This window comes from Hyla sarda, chromosome 10, assembly GCF_029499605.1.
Source record: "Hyla sarda isolate aHylSar1 chromosome 10, aHylSar1.hap1, whole genome shotgun sequence".
NCBI lineage: Eukaryota > Metazoa > Chordata > Amphibia > Anura > Hylidae > Hyla > Hyla sarda.
Window position 1 is genome coordinate 6,974,187 of NC_079198.1, and position 22,927 is coordinate 6,997,113.

Sequence of the window (22,927 nt, forward strand, 5' to 3'; positions counted from 1 at the left end):
TACCTATACTATATACTACTATATCGTCCAACATGCTGGGGGTTGTAGTTTTGCAACAGCTGGAGGCACCCTGGTTGGGAAACATTGACCTATACTATATACTACTATATCGTCCAACATGCTGGGAGTTGTGGTTTTCCTTTGGGGCTGCTGAGCCACAGGCTGTATCAGGGCATGCTGGGAGTTGTAGTAACCAACTGCAACTCTCGAATTTAATTTAAAAAAAGCGATCAAAAGGTCCCATCAAAAAGATAAATAATAAAGTTATCGGGGTCAGAATAGGACAAAATTATCCCCCGCATATGTGTATCCTGTGATGTCACGCATATATAATTCATTATGCTAATTAGCATGGCCGGTAATTTTCTGTAAGAAAGGTGGCGACCCTAACGGTACTAGATGTGCAGAAGTATAAATATGGATGTGCTCAGTATATCTGCTTGCTGTCATTGAATGGCACAGATATAACTGCAGCACATTAACCACATAGAGAATGCAGGACGGGCGCCCGGTAATCCTGTCCCAGTCCTGTGGAAACAATGCTGGAGGGTGAGATTAGCCAGGTTCCTGTACAGCGCTGGCAGCCGGGACTGGGCACAGGGGCGGGGGAGGGGGGGGTACCCTGTGTACGTAGAGCACAGTGGGCAAGGGAGGGGCCGTACTGGGAATTAACTGGTGAGCTCTCTGTGTGGGTAGAGTACAGTGGGGCGGGGGGGGGGGCACTGGGAATGAACTGGGGGTGGGGGGGGGGGGTGGAGGATGGACTGGTGAGCTCTACGTGTAGGTAGTTGGTGCACTACCAATGAACCAGGGGGCTCCCTGAGCACAGTGGGCACTGGGGGGGCACTAGGAATGGACTGGGGGGCTACTTGTGTATGAGGAGCACAGTGGGCATAGGGTGGGGGCACTAGGAATGGACTGGGGGGCTACTTGTGTATGAGGAGCACAGTGGGTACAGGGGGGGCACTAGGAATGGACTGGGGGGCTACTTGTGTATGAGGAGCACAGTGGGTACAGGGGGGGCACTAGGAATGGACTGGGGGGCTACTTGTGTATGAGGAGCACAGCGGGCACAGGGTGGGGGCACTAGGAATGGACTGGGGGGGCTACTTGTGTATGAGGAGCACAGTGGGCACAGGGGGGGGGGGGGCACTAGGAATGGACTGGGGGGCTACTTGTGTATGAGGAGCACAGCGGGCATAGGGTGGGGCACTAGGAATGGACTGGGGGGCTACTTGTGTATGAGGAGCACAGTGGGCATAGGGTGGGGCACTAGGAATGGACTGGGGGGCTACTTGTGTATGAGGAGCACAGTGGGCACAGGGGGGGGGCACTAGGAATGGACTGGGGGGCTACTTGTGTATGAGGAGCACAGTGGGCATAGGGTGGGGGCACTAGGAATGGACTGGGGGGCTACATGTGTATGAGGAGCACAGTGGGTACAGGGGGGGCACTAGGAATGGACTGGGGGGGCTACTTGTGTATGAGGAGCACAGTGGGTACAGGGGGGGCACTAGGAATGGACTGGGGGGCTACTTGTGTATGAGGAGCACAGCGGGCACAGGGTGGGGGCACTAGGAATGGACTGGGGGGCTACTTGTGTATGAGGAGCACAGTGGGCACAGGGGGGGGGGCACTAGGAATGGACTGGGGGGCTACTTGTGTATGAGGAGCACAGCGGGCATAGGGTGGGGCACTAGGAATGGACTGGGGGGCTACTTGTGTATGAGGAGCACAGTGGGCATAGGGTGGGGCACTAGGAATGGACTGGGGGGGCTACTTGTGTATGAGGAGCACAGTGGGTACAGGGGGGGCACTAGGAATGGACTGGGGGGCTACTTGTGTATGAGGAGCACAGTGGGCATAGGGTGGGGGCACTAGGAATGGACTGGGGGGCTACTTGTGTATGAGGAGCACAGTGGGCACAGGGGGGGGGCACTAGGAATGGACTGGGGGGCTACTTGTGTATGAGGAGCACAGTGGGCACAGGGTGGGGGCACTAGGAATGGACTGGGGGGCTACTTGTGTATGAGGAGCACAGCGGGCACAGGGGGGGCACTAGGAATGGACTGGGGGGCTACTTGTGTATGAGGAGCACAGCGGGCACAGGGGGGGGCACTAGGAATGGACTGGGGGGCTACTTGTGTATGAGGAGCACAGTGGGCACAGGGTGGGGGCACTAGGAATGGACTGGGGGGCTACTTGTGTATGAGGAGCACAGCGGGCACGGGGGGGGGCACTAGGAATGGACTGGGGGGCTACTTGTGTATGAGGAGCACAGTGGGCATAGGGTGGGGGCACTAGGAATGGACTGGGGGGCTACTTGTGTATGAGGAGCACAGTGGGTACAGGGGGGGCACTAGGAATGGACTGGGGGGCTACTTGTGTATGAGGAGCACAGTGGGTACAGGGGGGGCACTACCAATGAACCAGGGGGCTCCCTGAGCACAGTGGGCACTGGGGGGGCACTAGGAATGGACTGGGGGGCTACTTGTGTATGAGGAGCACAGTGGGCATAGGGTGGGGGGCACTAGGAATGGACTGGGGGGCTACTTGTGTATGAGGAGCACAGTGGGTACAGGGGGGGCACTAGGAATGGACTGGGGGGCTACTTGTGTATGAGGAGCACAGTGGGTACAGGGGGGGCACTAGGAATGGACTGGGGGGCTACTTGTGTATGAGGAGCACAGCGGGCACAGGGTGGGGGCACTAGGAATGGACTGGGGGGCTACTTGTGTATGAGGAGCACAGCGGGCACAGGGTGGGGGCACTAGGAATGGACTGGGGGGCTACTTGTGTATGAGGAGCACAGTGGGCACAGGGGGGGGGGGCACTAGGAATGGACTGGGGGGCTACTTGTGTATGAGGAGCACAGCGGGCATAGGGTGGGGCACTAGGAATGGACTGGGGGGGCTACTTGTGTATGAGGAGCACAGTGGGCATAGGGTGGGGCACTAGGAATGGACTGGGGGGCTACTTGTGTATGAGGAGCACAGTGGGTACAGGGGGGGGGCACTAGGAATGGACTGGGGGGCTACTTGTGTATGAGGAGCACAGTGGGTACAGGGGGGGCACTAGGAATGGACTGGGGGGCTACTTGTGTATGAGGAGCACAGTGGGCACAGGGGGGGGGGCACTAGGAATGGACTGGGGGGCTACTTGTGTATGAGGAGCACAGTGGGCATAGGGTGGGGGCACTAGGAATGGACTGGGGGGCTACTTGTGTATGAGAAGCACAGTGGGTACAGGGGGGGGCACTAGGAATGGACTGGGGGGCTACTTGTGTATGAGGAGCACAGTGGGTACAGGGGGGGCACTAGGAATGGACTGGGGGGCTACTTGTGTATGAGGAGCACAGCGGGCACAGGGTGGGGGCACTAGGAATGGACTGGGGGGCTACTTGTGTATGAGGAGCACAGTGGGCACAGGGGGGGGGGGCACTAGGAATGGACTGGGGGGCTACTTGTGTATGAGGAGCACAGCGGGCATAGGGTGGGGCACTAGGAATGGACTGGGGGGCTACTTGTGTATGAGGAGCACAGCGGGCATAGGGTGGGGCACTAGGAATGGACTGGGGGGCTACTTGTGTATGAGGAGCACAGTGGGCATAGGGTGGGGCACTAGGAATGGACTGGGGGGCTACTTGTGTATGAGGAGCACAGTGGGTACAGGGGGGGGCACTAGGAATGGACTGGGGGGCTACTTGTGTATGAGGAGCACAGTGGGCATAGGGTGGGGGCACTAGGAATGGACTGGGGGGCTACTTGTGTATGAGGAGCACAGTGGGCACAGGGGGGGGGGCACTAGGAATGGACTGGGGGGCTACTTGTGTATGAGGAGCACAGTGGGCACAGGGTGGGGGCACTAGGAATGGACTGGGGGGCTACTTGTGTATGAGGAGCACAGCGGGCACAGGGGGGGGCACTAGGAATGGACTGGGGGGCTACTTGTGTATGAGGAGCACAGCGGGCACAGGGGGGGGCACTAGGAATGGACTGGGGGGCTACTTGTGTATGAGGAGCACAGTGGGCACAGGGTGGGGGCACTAGGAATGGACTGGGGGGCTACTTGTGTATGAGGAGCACAGCGGGCACAGGGGGGGGCACTAGGAATGGACTGGGGGGCTACTTGTGTATGAGGAGCACAGCGGGCATAGGGTGGGGGCACTAGGAATGGACTGGGGGGCTACTTGTGTATGAGGAGCACAGCGGGCACAGGGTGGGGGCACTAGGAATGGACTGGGGGGCTACTTGTGTATGAGGAGCACAGCGGGCACAGGGTGGGGGCACTAGGAATGGACTGGGGGGCTACTTGTGTTTTAGGCTGGCACAGACTTGGCGCTCAGACTCCTGTAGAAGCTGCAGGCCCCGCGCCAGTATCCAGATAAACAAGCTACACACTGACTGACACAACAGGGGCGAAACATTAAAGGGGCACTCTGTATAATGGAACCATCACCAGGTCTCCGGGAGAATGTACTTGTCTGTCTGCTTCTCTCCAGGCAGATAGAGGGGGAGCCACAGGGCACGAGTATATATATATACTATAGAACTGCAAAATAGGGGGCACAGATACCAAAATATTCATCTTATGGGAAGAAGACAACCATATAGGCATGTGTACATCATATAGCAGAATTATGTGTGTGACATAGGGCTGTTATAAATGTGTGTGGTATAGCAGTACTATGTATGTGTGTGGGGTATAGCAGTACTATGTATGGGTGTGGTATAGCAGTACTATGTATGTGTGCGGTATAGCAGTACTATGTATGTGTGTGGTATAGCAGTACTATGTATGTGTGTGTGGTATAGCAGTACTATGTATGGGTGTGTGGTATAGCAGTACTATGTATGTGTGTGGTATAGCAGTACTATGTATGTGTGCGGTATAGCAGTACTATGTATGTGTGTGGTATAGCAGTACTATCTATGTGTGTGGTATAGCAGTACTATGTATGTGTGTGGTATAGCAGTACTATGTATGTGTGTGGTATAGCAGTACTATGTATGTGTGTGGTATAGCAGTACTATGTATGTGTGTGGTATAGCAGTACTATGTATGTGTGTGGTATAGCAGTACTATCTATGTGTGTGGTATAGCAGTACTATGTATGTGTGTGGTATAGCAGTACTATGTATGTGTGTGGTATAGCAGTACTATGTATGTGTGTGGTATAGCAGTACTATGTATGGGTGTGGTATAGCAGTACTATGTATATGTGTGTGGTATAGCAGTACTATGTATGTGTGTGTGGTATAGCAGTACTATGTATGGGTGTGTGGTATAGCAGTACTATGTATGTGTGTGGTATAGCAGTACTATGTATGTGTGCGGTATAGCAGTACTATGTATGTGTGTGGTATAGCAGTACTATCTATGTGTGTGGTATAGCAGTACTATGTATGGGTGTGGTATAGCTGTACTATGTATGTGTGTGGTATAGCAGTACTATGTATGTGTGTTGTATAGCAGTACTATGTATGGGTGTGGTATAGCAGTACTATGTATGTGTGTGGTATAGCAGTACTATGTATGTGTGTGGTATAGCAGTACTATGTATGTGTGTGGTATAGCAGTACTATGTATGTGTGTGGTATAGCAGTACTATGTATGTGTGTGGTATAGCAGTACTATCTATGTGTGTGGTATAGCAGTACTATGTTATGTGTGTGGTATAGCAGTACTATGTATGTGTGTGGTATAGCAGTACTATGTATGTGTGTGGTATAGCTGTACTATGTATGTGTGTGGTATAGCAGTACTATGTATGTGTGTGGTATAGCAGTACTATGTATGGGTGTGGTATAGCAGTACTATGTATATGTGTGTGGTATAGCAGTACTATGTATGTGTGTGGTATAGCAGTACTATGTATGTGTGTGGTATAGCAGTACTATGTATGGGTGTGGTATAGCAGTACTATGTATGTGTGTGGTATAGCTGTACTATGTATGTGTGTGGTATAGCAGTACTATGTATGTGTGTGGTATAGCAGTACTATGTATGTGTGTGGTATAGCAGTACTATGTATGTGTGTGGTATAGCAGTACTATGTATGTGTGTGGTATAGCAGTACTATGTATGTGTGTGTGGTATAGCAGTACTATGTATGGGTGTGGTATAGCAGTACTATGTATGTGTGTGGTATAGCAGTACTATGTATGTGTGTGGTATAGCAGTACTATGTATGTGTGTGGTATAGCAGTACTATGTATGTGTGTGGTATAGCAGTACTATGTATGTGTGTGGTATAGCAGTACTATGTATGTGTGTGGTATAGCAGTACTATGTATGTGTACAGTATAGCAGTACTATGTATGTGTGTGGTATAGCAGTACTATGTATGTGTGTGGTATAGCAGTACTATGTATGTGTGTGGTATAGCTGTACTATGTATGTGTGCGGTATAGCAGTACTATGTATGTGTGGTATAGCAGTACTATGTATGTGTGTGGTATAGCAGTACTATGTATGTGTGTGGTATAGCTGTACTATGTATGTGTGCGGTATAGCAGTACTATGTATGTGTGTGGTATAGCAGTACTATGTATGTGTGTGGTATAGCAGTACTATGTATGTGTGTGTGGTATAGCAGTACTATGTATGTGTGTGGTATAGCAGTACTATGTATGTGTGTGTGGTATAGCAGTACTATGTATGTGTGTGTGGTATAGCAGTACTATGTATGTGTGTGGTATAGCAGTACTATGTATGTGTGTGTGGTATAGCAGTACTATGTATGTGTGTGTGGTATAGCAGTACTATGTATGGGTGTGGTATAGCAGTACTATGTATGTGTGTGGTATAGCAGTACTATGTATGTGTGTGGTATAGCAGTACTATGTATGTGTGTGGTATAGCAGTACTATGTATGTGTGCGGTATAGCAGTACTATGTATGTGTGCGGTATAGCAGTACTATGTATGTGTGTGGTATAGCAGTACTATGTGTGTGTGTGGTATAGCAGTACTATGTATTGGTGTGGTATAGCAGTACTATGTATGTGTGTGTGGTATAGCAGTACTATGTATGTGTGTGGTATAGCAGTACTATGTATGTGTACAGTATAGCCGTACTATGTATGTGTGTGGTATAGCAGTACTATGTATGTGTACAGTATAGCAGTACTATGTATGTGTGCGGTATAGCAGTACTATGTATGGGTGTGGTATAGCAGTACTATGTATGTGTACAATATAGTAGTACTATGTATGTGTACAGTATAGCAGTACTATGTATGTGTGTGGTATAGCAGTACTATGTATGTGTACAGTATAGCAGTACTATGTATGTGTGCGGTATAGCAGTACTATGTATGGGTGTGGTATAGCAGTACTATGTATGTGTGTGTGGTATAGCAGTACTATGTATGTGTGTGGTATAGCAGTACTATGTATGTGTGGTATAGCAGTACTATGTATGTGTGTGGTAATAGCAGTACTATGTATGTGTGCGGTATAGCAGTACTATGTATGTGTGCGGTATAGCAGTACTATGTATGTGTGTGGTATAGCAGTACTATGTATGTGTGTGGTATAGCAGTACTATGTATTGGTGTGGTATAGCAGTACTATGTATGTGTTGCAGTATAGCAGTACTATGTATGGGTGTGGTATAGCAGTACTATGTATGGGTGTGGTATAGCAGTACTATGTATGTGTGTGTGGTATAGCAGTACTATGTATGTGTGTGGTATAGCAGTACTATGTATTGGTGTGGTATAGCAGTACTATGTATTGGTGTGGTATAGCAGTACTATGTATGGGTGTGGTATAGCAGTACTATGTATTGGTGTGGTATAGCAGTACTATGTATGTGTGTGGTATAGCAGTACTATGTATTGGTGTGGTATAGCAGTACTATGTATTGGTGTGGTATAGCAGTACTATGTATGGGTGTGGTATAGCAGTAATATGTATGGGTGTGGTATAGCAGTACTATGTATGGGTGTGGTATAGCAGTACTATGTATGTGTGTGGTATAGCAGTACTATGTATGTGTACAGTATATCAGTACTATGTATGTGTGTGTGGTATAGCTGTACTATGTGTGTGGTATAGCAGTACTATGTATGGGTGTGGTATAGCAGTACTATGTATGGGTGTGGTATAGCAGTACTATGTATTGGTGTGGTATAGCAGTACTATGTATGTGTGTGGTATAGCAGTACTATGTATGTGTGTGGTATAGCAGTACTATGTGTGTGTGTGGTATAGCTGTACTATGTGTGTGGTATAGCAGTACTATGTATGTGTGTGGTATAGCAGTACTATGTATGGGTGTGGTATAGCAGTACTATGTATGGGTGTGGTATAGCAATACTATGTATGGGTGTGGTATAGCAGTACTATGTATGTGTGTGGTATAGCAGTACTATGTGTGTGGTATAGCAGTACTATGTATGTGTGTGGTATAGCAGTACTATGTATGTGTGTGGTATAGCAGTACTATGTATGTGTGTAGTATAGCTGTACTATGTATGGGTGTGGTATAGCTGTACTATGTATGTGTGTGGTATAGCTGTACTATGTGTGTGGTATAGCAGTACTATGTATGTGTGTGGTATAGCAGTACTATGTATGTGTGTGGTATAGCAGTACTATGTATGTGTGTGGTATAGCTGTACTATGTGTGTGGTATAGCAGTACTATGTATGTGTGTGGTATAGCAGTACTATGTATGGGTGTGGTATAGCAGTACTATGTATGTGGTATAGCAGTACTATGTATGGGTGTGGTATAGCAGTACTATGTATGGGTGTGGTATAGCAGTACTATGTATGTGTGTGGTATAGCAGTACTATGTATGTGTGTGGTATAGCTGTACTATGTGTGTGGTATAGCAGTACTATGTATGTGTGTGGTATAGCTGTACTATGTATGTGTGTGGTATAGCAGTACTATGTATGTGGTGTGGTATAGCAGTACTATGTATGTGTGTGGTATAGCAGTACTATGTATGGGTGTGGTATAGCAGTACTATGTATGGGTGTGGTATAGCAGTACTATGTATGGGTGTGGTATAGCAGTACTATGTATGGGTGTGGTATAGCAGTACTATGTATGGGTGTGGTATAGCAGTACTATGTATGGGTGTGGTATAGCAGTACTATGTATGGGTGTGGTATAGCAGTACTATGTATGGGTGTGGTATAGTAGTACTATGTATGGGTGTGGTATAGCAGTACTATGTATGGGTGTGCTATAGCAGTACTATGTATGGGTGTGGTATAGCAGTACTATGTATGGGTGTGGTATAGCAGTACTATGTATGGGTGTGGTATAGCAGTACTATGTATGGGTGTGGTATAGCAGTACTATGTATGGGTGTGGTATAGCAGTACTATGTATCGGTGTGGTATAGCAGTACTATGTATGTGTGTGGTATAGCAGTACTATGTATGGGTGTGGTATAGCAGTACTATGTATGTGTGTGGTATAGCAGTACTATGTATGGGTACGGTATAGCAGTACTATGTGTGGGTGTGGTATAGCAGTACTATGTGTGGGTGTGGTATAGCAGTACTATGTGTGTGTGTGGTATAGCAGTACTATGTGTGTGTGTGGTATAGCAGTACTATGTATGTGTGTGGTATAGCAGTACTATGTATGTGTGTGGTATAGCAGTACTATGTATGTGTGTGGTATAGCAGTACTATGTATGGGTGTGGTATAGCAGTACTATGTATGGGTGTGGTATAGCAGTACTATGTATGGGTGTGGTATAGCAGTACTATGTATGGGTGTGGGATGCATATTATAATACATTTTATGAGGGGACAAATGTATACATGTTCTAGGTGTGCACAGGGGAAGGGGGTCTCCTGGTGGGTTATTTACGGAGGGGAGATGGCCGCACAATAGATGTGATCAGCCGTGTTTTCGTATTTTTGACTGATTACCTGGACCGGCTATTGTGAATGATAAAAGGGAACCCTCATGTGCCACATAGTCACCCCCTGTAATGGGCCCTAAGACCCTCAGGGCCTGATACATCTCCCTATATCCTTCCCCTCACAGCTGCCTGCACCACGGGGAATGCTGAATCCCCAAGCAGGCCTCCAGCATTTCATGGGTTAACGGTCTCATTGAGTCACCTGGCAGATCCTCTGCATCCTTCGCTCCGTGCCATGTGACGTTGGTGCTTCGCTCCTTTATTCCATTGTTCCTTGTCCTGACCTTGTACGTTTTGATCCACAAGAACTTTATTTATTGGTTGTTTGTTCTCCTTAACGGCCTCGTGGAACTGTGGCCAGAGCTGCGTTGCCCAACCAGGGTGCCTCCAGCTGTTTTAAAACTACAACTCCCAGCATGCCTGGACAGACAATGGCAAAGACTACAGCAATGTACCCCAACCATGGTGCCTCCAGCTGTTGCAAAACTACAACTTCCAGCATGCCTGGACAGCCAAAGGCAGAGACTTGACCAGTGTTTCTCAACCAGGGTGCTTCCAGCTGTTTCAAAACTACAACTCCCAGCATGCCTGGACAGCCAACAGGACTGGCTAAAGCAATGTTTCCTAATCAGGGTGCCTCCAGCTGTTGCAAAACTACAACTCCCAGAATGCCCGGACAGCCAAAGGCACAGACAAGAGCAGTGCTTTCCAACCAGGGTGCCTCCAGCTGTTGCAAAACTACAACTCCCAGAATGCCCGGACAGCCAAAGGCACAGACAAGAGCAGTGTTTCCTAACCCGGGTGCCTCCAGTTGTTGCAAAACTACAGCTCCCATCATGTCAGGACAGCTGTTGGCTGTCCCGGCATGCTAGGAGTTGTAGATTTGTAACAGCTGGGGGCACACTGGTTGGGCAACACCAGACTAGAGCCTTTGAGCCTTGTATACTGCGCATTCGATGACCTTGCGGTGCTGATAATACAGAATCATGGCGCCACCTAGTGGCTGTAAGCAGCAGCAACACTATTATGACGACTTTCTTCAACCACAACTCCCAGCATGCTCTCACAACCTACATGTGCAAGACTGACCTTCTTTTACATACACAGATAAAACGGTTTGTTACAATGTGTCGGTTCAGGATATCCCTCCTTTGGGTTACACAGAGCCGCACTGACCTCTGTCCTTTCCTAAATACCAGGCTTAGTGCTTTTACCTGCGCTGATACATCATAACAAAACTTCAGCTGTGAAAAGTATTAGGTCAGGAAAGGGTTGCAGCCTCTAAATGTCAAAGTGTATGTTGGTATTGTTACATTAACCCTATAAGGCTGCTGCTGCTGCTGCTGATGATGATGATGATGATGATAAGCTTTTAGACTAAAAGGCAGAGGGAGATTACATTTAGGAGGCATCACTAGTAGGGACACTGGTATTTACACAAAGAACTGCTGCCCTGAGCTTTAAGAGTTATGAGTGGTAAGAAATAAGAGGGAAGCCATGATTTACCTTTCAGGCACAGTGAGGATCCTATGGAGGGAGCAGACAGGCTCACAAATTGCAAGTGCACAACTTAGTCTCTCTCTCTCTCTTCCTCTGTCTCTCTTTGTCTCTCTCTCTCTCTTTTTTTTTCTTTCTCTCTCACTTTATTCTCTTTCTGTTTTTTTTCTCTTTCTTTCTCTCTCTCTCACTCTCTTTCACTCTTTATTTACTTTCTCTTTTTTTCTCTCTTTTTTTTCTCTCTTTCTCTCTCTCACTCTTCCTCTGTCTCTCTTTGTCTCTCTCTCTCTCTCTCTCTCTTCCTCTGTCTCTCTTTGTCTCTCTCTCTCTCTTCCTCTGTCTCTCTTTGTCTCTCTCTCTCTCTCTTTCTCTGTCTCTCTTTGTCTCTCTCTCTCTTCCTCTGTCTCTCTCTCTCTCTCTCTCTTCCTCTGTCTCTCTTTGTCTCTCTCTCTCTTTTTTTCTCTCTCTCACTGTATTCTCTTTCTGTTTTTTTCTCTTTCTTTCTCTCTCTCTCTCTTTCACTCTTTATTTACTTTCTCTTTTTTCTCTCTTTCTCTTTTTTTTCTCTCTTTCTCTCTCTCTCTCTTTTTCTTTCTCTCTCACTTGATTCTCTTTCTTTCTCTCTCTCTCACTCTCTTTCACTCTTTATTTACTTTCTCTTTTTTTCTCTCTTTTTTTTTCTCTCTCTCTCTCTCTTCCTCTGTCTCTCTTTGTCTCTCTCTCTCTCTTCCTCTGTCTCTCTTTGTCTCTCTCTCTTTCTCTCTCTCTTCCTCTGTCTCTCTCTCTCTCTCTCTTCCTCTGTCTCTCTCTCTTTTTTTCTCTCTCTCACTGTATTCTCTTTCTGTTTTTTTCTCTCTTTCTCTCTCTCTCTTTTTTCTTTCTCTCTCACTTTATTCTCTTTCTGTTTTTTTTCTCTTTCTTTCTCTCTCTCTCTCACTCTCTCTTTCACTCTTTATTTACTTTCTCTTTTTTTTCTCTCTTTCTCTCTCTCTTTCTCTGTTCTGTCCCAGATGTCTCTGTTACTACAGACAGATTTTTCATACCAACAGGGAGTGGACAAAAAATTGCAGGGAAGTGAGACACCTGGTGGCCAAGACTGGAGCTGTTTTTGTTCTGGGCTAAGGAATCATTTTTCCTGTGTGATTTACATATATGTTAAGTATCACTTAGATCAGCGGTCCCCAGCGGCCCCTGATCACCCTTTATCTCCTAGAACAACGACCTGGAAATGCCTTTGTTTAGACAGTTGCAGATTTTATAGATGACATCGGTGTTTCCCAACCAGGGTGCCTCCAGCTGTTGCAAAGCTACAACTCCCAGCAAACCTGGACAGCCGGACAGCTAGAGGCACACTGGTTGGGAAATACTGACATATACTTAGAATGTACAAGATGACCGAACCCGAGGACCGAGGAACCGACCCCAGTAATAAGTCACCGACCCCCTGGACTGAGGCGGAATATTAACCTGTGTCCTATGGAGGAACCCCGACTGTATCACAGTAATTACTGCACTTGGGAAAAGTCACCAAATGTTCTGTGCAGCTCAGTACATATAACTGAACAGCAGGGGGCGGCACAGACTCACTGACAGCACCAGAAGTATTACAGCCCTGTCTCACGGTCGTCTTCTGTATAGATATTAAAGCTCAGGGTAACAGGTCTAGAATTTGTGAAGCCTAATAACTAAAGGGGCCAACTCACCCCATCCCGGCACTCTCTATATACAGCTCCTAGAACTCTCTATATACAGCTCCTTGAACTCTCCCTATCCCGACACTCTCTATATACAGCTCCTAGAACTCTCTCCATCCCGACACTCTCTATATACAGCTCCTAGAACTCTCTATATACAGCTCCTGGAACTCTCCCCATCCCAGCACTCTCTATATACAGCTCCTAGAACTCTCCCTATCCCGGCACTCTCTATATACAGCTCCTAGAGCTCTCCCCATCCCAACACTCTCTATATACAGCTCCTAGAACTCTCTATATACAGCTCCTGGAACTCTCTATATACAGCTCCTAGAACTCTCTATATACAGCTCCTAGAACTCTCTATATACAGCTCCTAGAACTCTCTATATACAGCTCCTAGAACTCTCTATATACAGCTCCTAGAACTCTCTATATACAGCTCCTGGAACTCTCCCCATCCCGACACTCTCTATATACAGCTCCTAGAACTCTCCCCATCCCTGCACTCTCTATATACAGCTCCTAGAACGCTCTATATACAGCTCCTAGAACTCTCTCCATCCCGACACTCTCTATAAACAGCTCCTGGAACTCTCCCCATCCCGACACTCTCTATATACAGCTCCTAGAGCTCTCCCTATCCCGGCACTCTCTATATACAGCTCCTAGAGCTCTCCCCATCCCGACACTCTCTATATACAGCTCCTAGAACTCTCCCCATCCCAGCACTCTCTATATACAGCTCCTAGAACTCTCCCCATCCCAGCACTCTCTATATACAGCTCCTAGAACTCTCCTTATCCCAGCACTCTCTATATACAGCTCCTAGAACTCTGCCCATCCTGACACTCTCTATATACAGCTCCTAGAACTCTCCCCACCCCAGCACTCTCTATATACAGCTCCTAGAACTCTCCCCATCCCGACACTCTCTATATACAGCTCCTAGAACTCTCCCCATCCCCGCACTCTCTATATACAGCTCCTAGAACTCTCCCCATCCCGACACTCTCTATATACAGCTCCTAGAACTCTCCCCATCCCAGCACTCTCTATATACAGCTCCTAGAACTCTCCCCATCCCAGCACTCTCTATATACAGCTCCTAGAGCTCTCCCCATCCCGGCACTCTCTATATACAGCTCCTAGAGCTCTCCCCACCCCAGCACTCTCTATATACAGCTCATAGAACTCTCCCCATCCCGGCACTCTCTATATACAGCTCCTAGAACTCTCCCCATCCCGACACTCTCTATATACAGCTCCTAGAGCTCTCCCCACCCCAGCACTCTCTATATACAGCTCCTAGAACTCTCCCCATCCCGACACTCTCTATATACAGCTCCTAGAACTCTCCCCATCCCAGCACTCTCTATATACAGCTCCTAGAGCTCTCCCTATCCCGACACTCTCTATATACAGCTCCTAGAGCTCTCCCCACCCCAGCACTCTCTATATACAGCTCCTAGAACTCTCTATATACAGCTCCTAGAACTCTCCCCATCCCGACACTCTCTATATACAGCTCCTAGAACTCTCCCCATCCCGACACTCTCTATATACAGCTTCTAGAACTCTCCCCATCCCGGCACTCTCTATATACAGCTCCTAGAGCTCTCCCCATCCTGACACTCTCTATATACAGCTCCTAGAGCTCTCCCCATCCCGACACTCTCTATATACAGCTCCTAGAACTCTCTATATACAGCTCCTGGAACTCTCTATATACAGCTCCTAGAACTCTCTATATACAGCTCCTAGAACTCTCTATATACAGCTCCTAGAACTCTCTATATACAGCTCCTAGAACTCTCTATATACAGCTCCTAGAACTCTCTATATACAGCTCCTAGAACTCTCTATATACAGCTCCTAGAACTCTCTATATACAGCTCCTGGAACTCTCCCCATCCCGACACTCTCTATATACAGCTCCTAGAACTCTCCCCATCCCTGCACTCTCTATATACAGCTCCTAGAACGCTCTATATACAGCTCCTAGAACTCTCTCCATCCCGACACTCTCTATAAACAGCTCCTGGAACTCTCCCCATCCCGACACTCTCTATATACAGCTCCTAGAGCTCTCCCTATCCCGGCACTCTCTATATACAGCTCCTAGAGCTCTCCCCATCCCGACACTCTCTATATACAGCTCCTAGAACTCTCCCCATCCCAGCACTCTCTATATACAGCTCCTAGAACTCTCTATATACAGCTCCTAGAACTCTCTATATACAGCTCCTAGAACTCTCCCCATCCCAGCACTCTCTATATACAGCTCCTAGAGCTCTCCCCATCCCCGCACTCTCTATATACAGCTCCTAGAACTCTCCTTATCCCAGCACTCTCTATATGCAGCTCCTAGAACTCTCCCCATCCCCGCACTCTCTATATACAGCTCCTAGAACTCTGCCCATCCTGACACTCTCTATATACAGCTCCTAGAACTCTCCCCACCCCAGCACTCTCTATATACAGCTCCTAGAACTCTCCCCATCCCGACACTCTCTATATACAGCTCCTAGAACTCTCCCCATCCCGCACTCTCTATATACAGCTCCTAGAACTCTCCCCATCCCGACACTCTCTATATACAGCTCCTAGAACTCTCCCCATCCCAGCACTCTCTATATACAGCTCCTAGAACTCTCCCCATCCCAGCACTCTCTATATACAGCTCCTAGAGCTCTCCCCATCCCGGCACTCTCTATATACAGCTCCTAGAACTCTCCCCATCCCCGCACTCTCTATATACAGCTCCTAGAGCTCTCCCCATCCCAGCACTCTCTATATACAAATCCTAGAACTCTCCCCATCCCAGCACTCTCTATATACAGCTCCTAGAACTCTCCCCATCCCGACACCCTCTATATACAGCTCCTAGAGCTCTCCCCATCCCGACACTCTCTATATACAGCTCCTAGAGCTCTCCCCACCCCAGCACTCTCTATATACAGCTCATAGAACTCTCCCCATCCCGGCACTCTCTATATACAGCTCCTAGAACTCTCCCCATCCCGACACTCTCTATATACAGCTCCTAGAGCTCTCCCCACCCCAGCACTCTCTATATACAGCTCCTAGAACTCTCCCCATCCCGACACTCTCTATATACAGCTCCTAGAGCTCTCCCTATCCCGACACTCTCTATATACAGCTCCTAGAGCTCTCCCCACCCCAGCACTCTCTATATACAGCTCCTAGAACTCTCTATATACAGCTCCTAGAACTCTCCCCATCCCGACACTCTCTATATACAGCTCCTAGAACTCTCCCCATCCCGACACTCTCTATATACAGCTTCTAGAACTCTCCCCATCCCGGCACTCTCTATATACAGCTCCTAGAGCTCTCCCCATCCTGACACTCTCTATATACAGCTCCTAGAGCTCTCCCCATCCCGACACTCTTTATATACAGCTCCTAGAACTCTCTATATACAGCTCCTGGAACTCTCTATATACAGCTCCTAGAACTCTCTATATACAGCTCCTAGAACTCTCTATATACAGCTCCTAGAACTCTCTATATACAGCTCCTAGAACTCTCTATATACAGCTCCTAGAACTCTCTATATACAGCTCCTGGAACTCTCCCCATCCCGACACTCTCTATATACAGCTCCTAGAACTCTCCCCATCCCTGCACTCTCTATATACAGCTCCTAGAACGCTCTATATACAGCTCCTAGAACTCTCTCCATCCCGACACTCTCTATAAACAGCTCCTGGAACTCTCCCCATCCCGACACTCTCTATATACAGCTCCTAGAGCTCTCCCTATCCCGGCACTCTCTATATACAGCTCCTAGAGCTCTCCCCATCCCGACACTCTCTATATACAGCTCCTAGAACTCTCCCCATCCCAGCACTCTCTATATACAGCTCCTAGAGCTCTCCCCATCCCCGCACTCTCTATATACAGCTCCTAGAACTCTCCTTATCCCAGCACTCTCTATATACAGCTCCTAGAACTCTCCCCATCCCCGCACTCTCTATATACAGCTCCTAGAACTCTGCCCATCCTGACACTCTCTATATACAGCTCCTAGAACTCTCCCCATCCCCGCACTCTCTATATACAGCTCCTAGAACTCTGCCCATCCTGACACTCTCTATATACAGCTCCTAGAACTCTCCCCACCCCAGCACTCTCTATATACAGCTCCTAGAACTCTCCCCATCCCGACACTCTCTATATACAGCTCCTAGAACTCTCCCCATCCCCGCACTCTCTATATACAGCTCCTAGAACTCTCCCCATCCCGACACTCTCTATATACAGCTCCTAGAACTCTCCCCATCCCAGCACTCTCTATATACAGCTCCTAGAACTCTCCCCATCCCAGCACTCTCTATATACAGCTCCTAGAGCTCTCCCCATCCCGGCACTCTCTATATACAGCTCCTAGAACTCTCCCCATCCCCGCACTCTCTATATACAGCTCCTAGAGCTCTCCCCATCCCAGCACTCTCTATATACAGATCCTAGAACTCTCCCCATCCCAGCACTCTCTATATACAGCTCCTAGAACTCTCCCCATCCCGACACCCTCTATATACAGCTCCTAGAGCTCTCCCCATCCCGACACTCTCTATATACAGCTCCTAGAGCTCTCCCCACCCCAGCACTCTCTATATACAGCTCCTAGAACTCTCCCCATCCCGGCACTCTCTATATACAGCTCCTAGAACTCTCCCCATCCCGACACTCTCTATATACAGCTCCTAGAGCTCTCCCCACCCCAGCACTCTCTATATACAGCTCCTAGAACTCTCCCCATCCCGACACTCTCTATATACAGCTCCTAGAGCTCTCCCTATCCCGACACTCTCTATATACAGCTCCTAGAGCTCTCCCCACCCCAGCACTCTCTATATACAGCTCCTAGAACTCTCTATATACAGCTCCTAGAACTCTCCCCATCCCGACACTCTCTATATACAGCTCCTAGAACTCTCCCCATCCCGACACTCTCTATATACAGCTTCTAGAACTCTCCCCATCCCGGCACTCTCTATATACAGTTCCTAGAGCTCTCCCCATCCTGACACTCTCTATATACAGCTCCTAGAGCTCTCCCCATCCCGACACTCTCTATATACAGCTCCTAGAGCTCTCCCCATCCCGACACTCTCTATATACAGCTCCTAGAGCTCTCCCCATCCCGACACTCTCTATATACAGCTCCTAGAACTCTCCCCATCCCGACACTCTCTATATACAGCTCTTAGAACTCTCCCCATCCCGACACTCTCTATATACAGTTCCTAGAGCTCTCCCCATCCCAACACTCTCTATATACAGCTCCTAGAACTCTCCCCATCCCTGCACTCTCTATATACAGCTCCTAGAACTCTCCCCATCCCGACACTCTCTATATACAGCTTCTAGAACTCTCTATATACAGCTCCTAGAACTCTCCCCATCCCAGCACTCTCTATATACAGCTCCTAGAGCTCTCCCTATCCCGACACTCTCTATATACAGCTCCTAGAACTCTCCCCATCCCAGCACTCTCTATATACAGCTCCTAGAACTCTCCCCATCCCAGCACTCTCTATATACAGCCCCTAGAACTCTCCCCATCCCGACACTCTCTATATACAGCTCATAGAACTCTCCCCATCCCGACACTCTCTATATACAGCTCCTAGAGCTCTCCCCATTCCAACACTCTCTATATACAGCTCCTAGAACTCTCCCCATCCCGACACTCTCTATATACAGCTCCTAGAGCTCTCCCCGTCCCGGCAATCTCTATATACAGCTCCTAGAACTCTCCCCATCCCGACACTCTCTATATACAGCTCCTAGAACTCTCCCCATCCCGACACTCTCTATATACAGCTCCTAGAGCTCTCTTCATCCCGACACTCTCTATATACAGCTCCTAGAGCTCTCCCCACCCCGCCACTCTCTATATACAGCTCCTAGAACTCTCCCCATCCCGACACTCTCTATATACAGCTCCTAGAGCTCTCCCCACCCCAGCACTCTCTATATACAGCTCATAGAACTCTCCCCATCCCGGCACTCTCTATATACAGCTCCTAGAACTCTCCCCATCCCGACACTCTCTATATACAGCTCCTAGAGCTCTCCCCACCTCAGCACTCTCTATATACAGCTCCTAGAACTCTCCACATCCCGACACTCTCTATATACAGCTCCTAGAACTCTCCCCATCCCAGCACTCTCTATATACAGCTCCTAGAGCTCTCCCCATCCCAACACTCTCTATATACAGCTCCTAGAACTCTCCCCATCCCAGCACTCTCTATATACAGCTCCTAGAGCTCTCCCCATCCCAGCACTCTCTATATACAGCTCCTAGAGCTCTCCCTATCCCGACACTCTCTATATACAGCTCCTAGAACTCTCCCCATCCCAGCACTCTCTATATACAGCTCCTAGAACTCTCCCCATCCCAGCACTCTCTATATACAGCCCCTAGAACTCTCCCCATCCCGACACTCTCTATATACAGCTCATAGAACTCTCCCCATCCCGACACTCTCTATATACAGCTCCTAGAGCTCTCCCCATCCCGGCACTCTCTATATACAGCTCCTAGAACTCTCCCCATCCCGACACTCTCTATATACAGCTCCTAGAGCTCTCCCCATCCCGGCAATCTCTATATACAGCTCCTAGAACTCTCCCCATCCCGACACTCTCTATATACAGCTCCTAGAACTCTCCCCATCCCGACACTCTCTATATACAGCTCCTAGAGCTCTCTTCATCCCGACACTCTCTATATACAGCTCCTAGAGCTCTCCCCACCCCGGCACTCTCTATATACAGCTCCTAGAACTCTCCCCATCCCGACACTCTCTATATACAGCTCCTAGAGCTCTCCCCACCCCAGCACTCTCTATATACAGCTCATAGAACTCTCCCCATCCCGGCACTCTCTATATACAGCTCCTAGAACTCTCCCCATCCCGACACTCTCTATATACAGCTCCTAGAGCTCTCCCCACCCCAGCACTCTCTATATACAGCTCCTAGAACTCTCCCCATCCCGACACTCTCTATATACAGCTCCTAGAACTCTCCCCATCCCAGCACTCTCTATATACAGCTCCTAGAACTCTCCCCATCCCAACACTCTCTATATACAGCTCCTAGAACTCTCTATATACAGCTCCTAGAACTCTCCCCATCCCGACACTCTCTATATACAGCTCCTAGAACTCTCCCCATCCCGACACTCTCTATATACAGCTCCTAGAACTCTCCCCATCCCGACACTCTCTATATACAGCTCCTAGAACTCTCCCCATCCCGACACTCTCTATATACAGCTCCTAGAGCTCTCCCCATCCCAACACTCTCTATATACAGCTCCTAGAACTCTCCCCATCCCAGCACTCTCTATATACAGCTCCTAGAACTCTCCCCATCCCAACACTCTCTATATACAGCTCCTTGAACTCTCCCCATCCCAGCACTCTCTATATACAGCTCCTAGAACTCTCCCCATCCCGACACTCTCTATATACAGCTCCTAGAACTCTCTATATACAGCTCCTAGAACTCTCCCCATCCCAACACTCTCTATATACAGCTCCTAGAACTCTCCCCATCCCGACACTTTCTATATACAGCTCCTAGAACTCTCTATATACAGCTCCTAGAACTCTCCCCATCCCAACACTCTCTATATACAGCTTCTAGAACTCTCCCCATCCCGGCACTTTCTATATACAGCTCCTAGAGCTCTCCCCATCCTGACACTCTCTATATACAGCTCCTAGAGCTCTCCCCATCCCGACACTCTCTATATACAGCTCCTAGAGCTCTCCCCATCCCGACACTCTCTATATACAGCTCCTAGAGCTCTCCCCACCCCAGCACTCTCTATATACAGCTCCTAGAACTCTCCCCATCCCGACACTCTCTATATACAGCTTCTAGAACTCTCTATATACAGCTCCTAGAGCTCTCCGATCCCGACACTCTCTATATACAGCTCCTAGAACTCTCCCCATCCCGACACTCTCTATATACAGCTCTTAGAACTCTCCCCATCCCGACACTCTCTATATACAGTTCCTAGAGCTCTCCCCATCCCAACACTCTCTATATACAGCTCCTAGAACTCTCCCCATCCCTGCACTCTCTATATACAGCTCCTAGAACTCTGCCCATCCCGACACTCTCTATATACAGCTTCTAGAACTCTCTATATACAGCTCCTAGAACTCTCCCCATCCCGACACTCTCTATATACAGCTTCTAGAACTCTCTATATACAGCTCCTAGAACTCTCCCCATCCCGACACTCTCTATATACAGCTCCTAGAACTCTCCCCATCCCAACACTCTCTATATACAGCTCCTAGAACTCTCCCCATCCCAGCACTCTCTATATACAGCTCCTAGAACTCTCCCCATCCCGACACTCTCTATATACAGCTCCTAGAGCTCTCCCTATCCCGACACTCTCTATATACAGCTCCTAGAACTCTCCCCATCCCAGCACTCTCTATATACAGCTCCTAGAGCTCTCCCCATCCCGGCACTCTCTATATTCAGCTCCTAGAACTCTCCCCATCCCAGCACTCTCTATATACAGCTCCTAGAACTCTCCCCATCCCGACACTCTCTATATACAGCTCATAGAACTCTCCCCATCCCGACACTCTCTATATACAGCTCCTAGAGCTCTCCCCACCCCAGCACTCTCTATATACAGCTCCTAGAGCTCTCCCTATCCCAACACTCTCTATATACAGCTCCTAGAGCTCTCCCGATCCCAGCACTCTCTATATACAGCTCCTAGAACTCTCTATATGCAGCTCCTAGAGCTCTCCCCATCCCAGCACTCTCTATATACAGCTCCTAGAGCTCTCCCGATCCCAGCACTCTCTATATACAGCTCATAGAACTCTCCCCATCCTGACACTCTCTATATACAGCTCCTAGAACTCTCCCCATCCCGACACTCTCTATATACAGCTCCTAGAGCTCTCCCCATCCCGGCAATCTCTATATACAGCTCCTAGAGCTCTCCCCATCCCGATACTCTCTATATACAGCTCCTAGAGCTCTCCCCATCCCGGCAATCTCTATATACAGCTCCTAGAACTCTCCCCATCCTGACACTCTCTATATACAGCTCCTAGAACTCTCCCCATCCCTGCACTCTCTATATACAGCTCCTAGAGCTCTCCCCATCCCAGCACTCTCTATATACAGCTCATAGAACTCTCCCCATCCCTGCACTCTCTATATACAGCTCCTAGAACTCTGCCCATCCCGACACTCTCTATATACAGCTCCTAGAACTCTCCCCATCCCAGCACTCTCTATATACAGCTCCTAGAGCTCTCCCCATCCCAGCACTCTCTATATACAGCTCCTAGAACTCTCCCGATCCCAGCACTCTCTATATACAGCTCCTAGAACTCTCCCCATCCCGACACTCTCTATATACAGCTCCTAGAGCTCTCCCGATCCCAGCACTCTCTATATACAGCTCCTAGAACTCTCCCCATCCCGACACTCTCTATATACAGCTCCTAGAACTCTCCCCATCCCTGCACTCTCTATATACAGTTCCTAGAACTCTCCCCTTCCCGACACTCTCTATATACAGCTTCTAGAACTCTCTATATACAGCTCCTAGAGCTCTCCCCATCCCGGCACTCTCTATATACAGCTCCTAGAGCTCTCCCTATCCCGACACTCTCTATATACAGTTCCTAGAGCTCTCCCCATCCCGACACTCTCTATATACAGCTCCTAGAACTCACCCCATCCCTGCACTCTCTATATACAGTTCCTAGAACTCTCCCCTTCCCGACACTCTCTATATACAG

At 48.4% G+C, this 22,927-nt stretch overlaps 2 protein-coding genes across 4 annotated transcripts in view; one reads left to right on the top strand and one right to left on the bottom strand.

The window, feature by feature from the left end:
• GRAMD1A (GRAM domain containing 1A) overlaps window positions 1-22,927 on the bottom strand; it is a 161,111-nt gene that overhangs the window by 126,456 nt on the left and 11,728 nt on the right. The window lies entirely within an intron of this gene.
• Window positions 1-22,927, top strand: part of LOC130294057 (serine protease inhibitor swm-1-like) — a 105,137-nt gene that overhangs the window by 6,518 nt on the left and 75,692 nt on the right. The gene's annotated exons all lie outside the window — the stretch shown is intronic.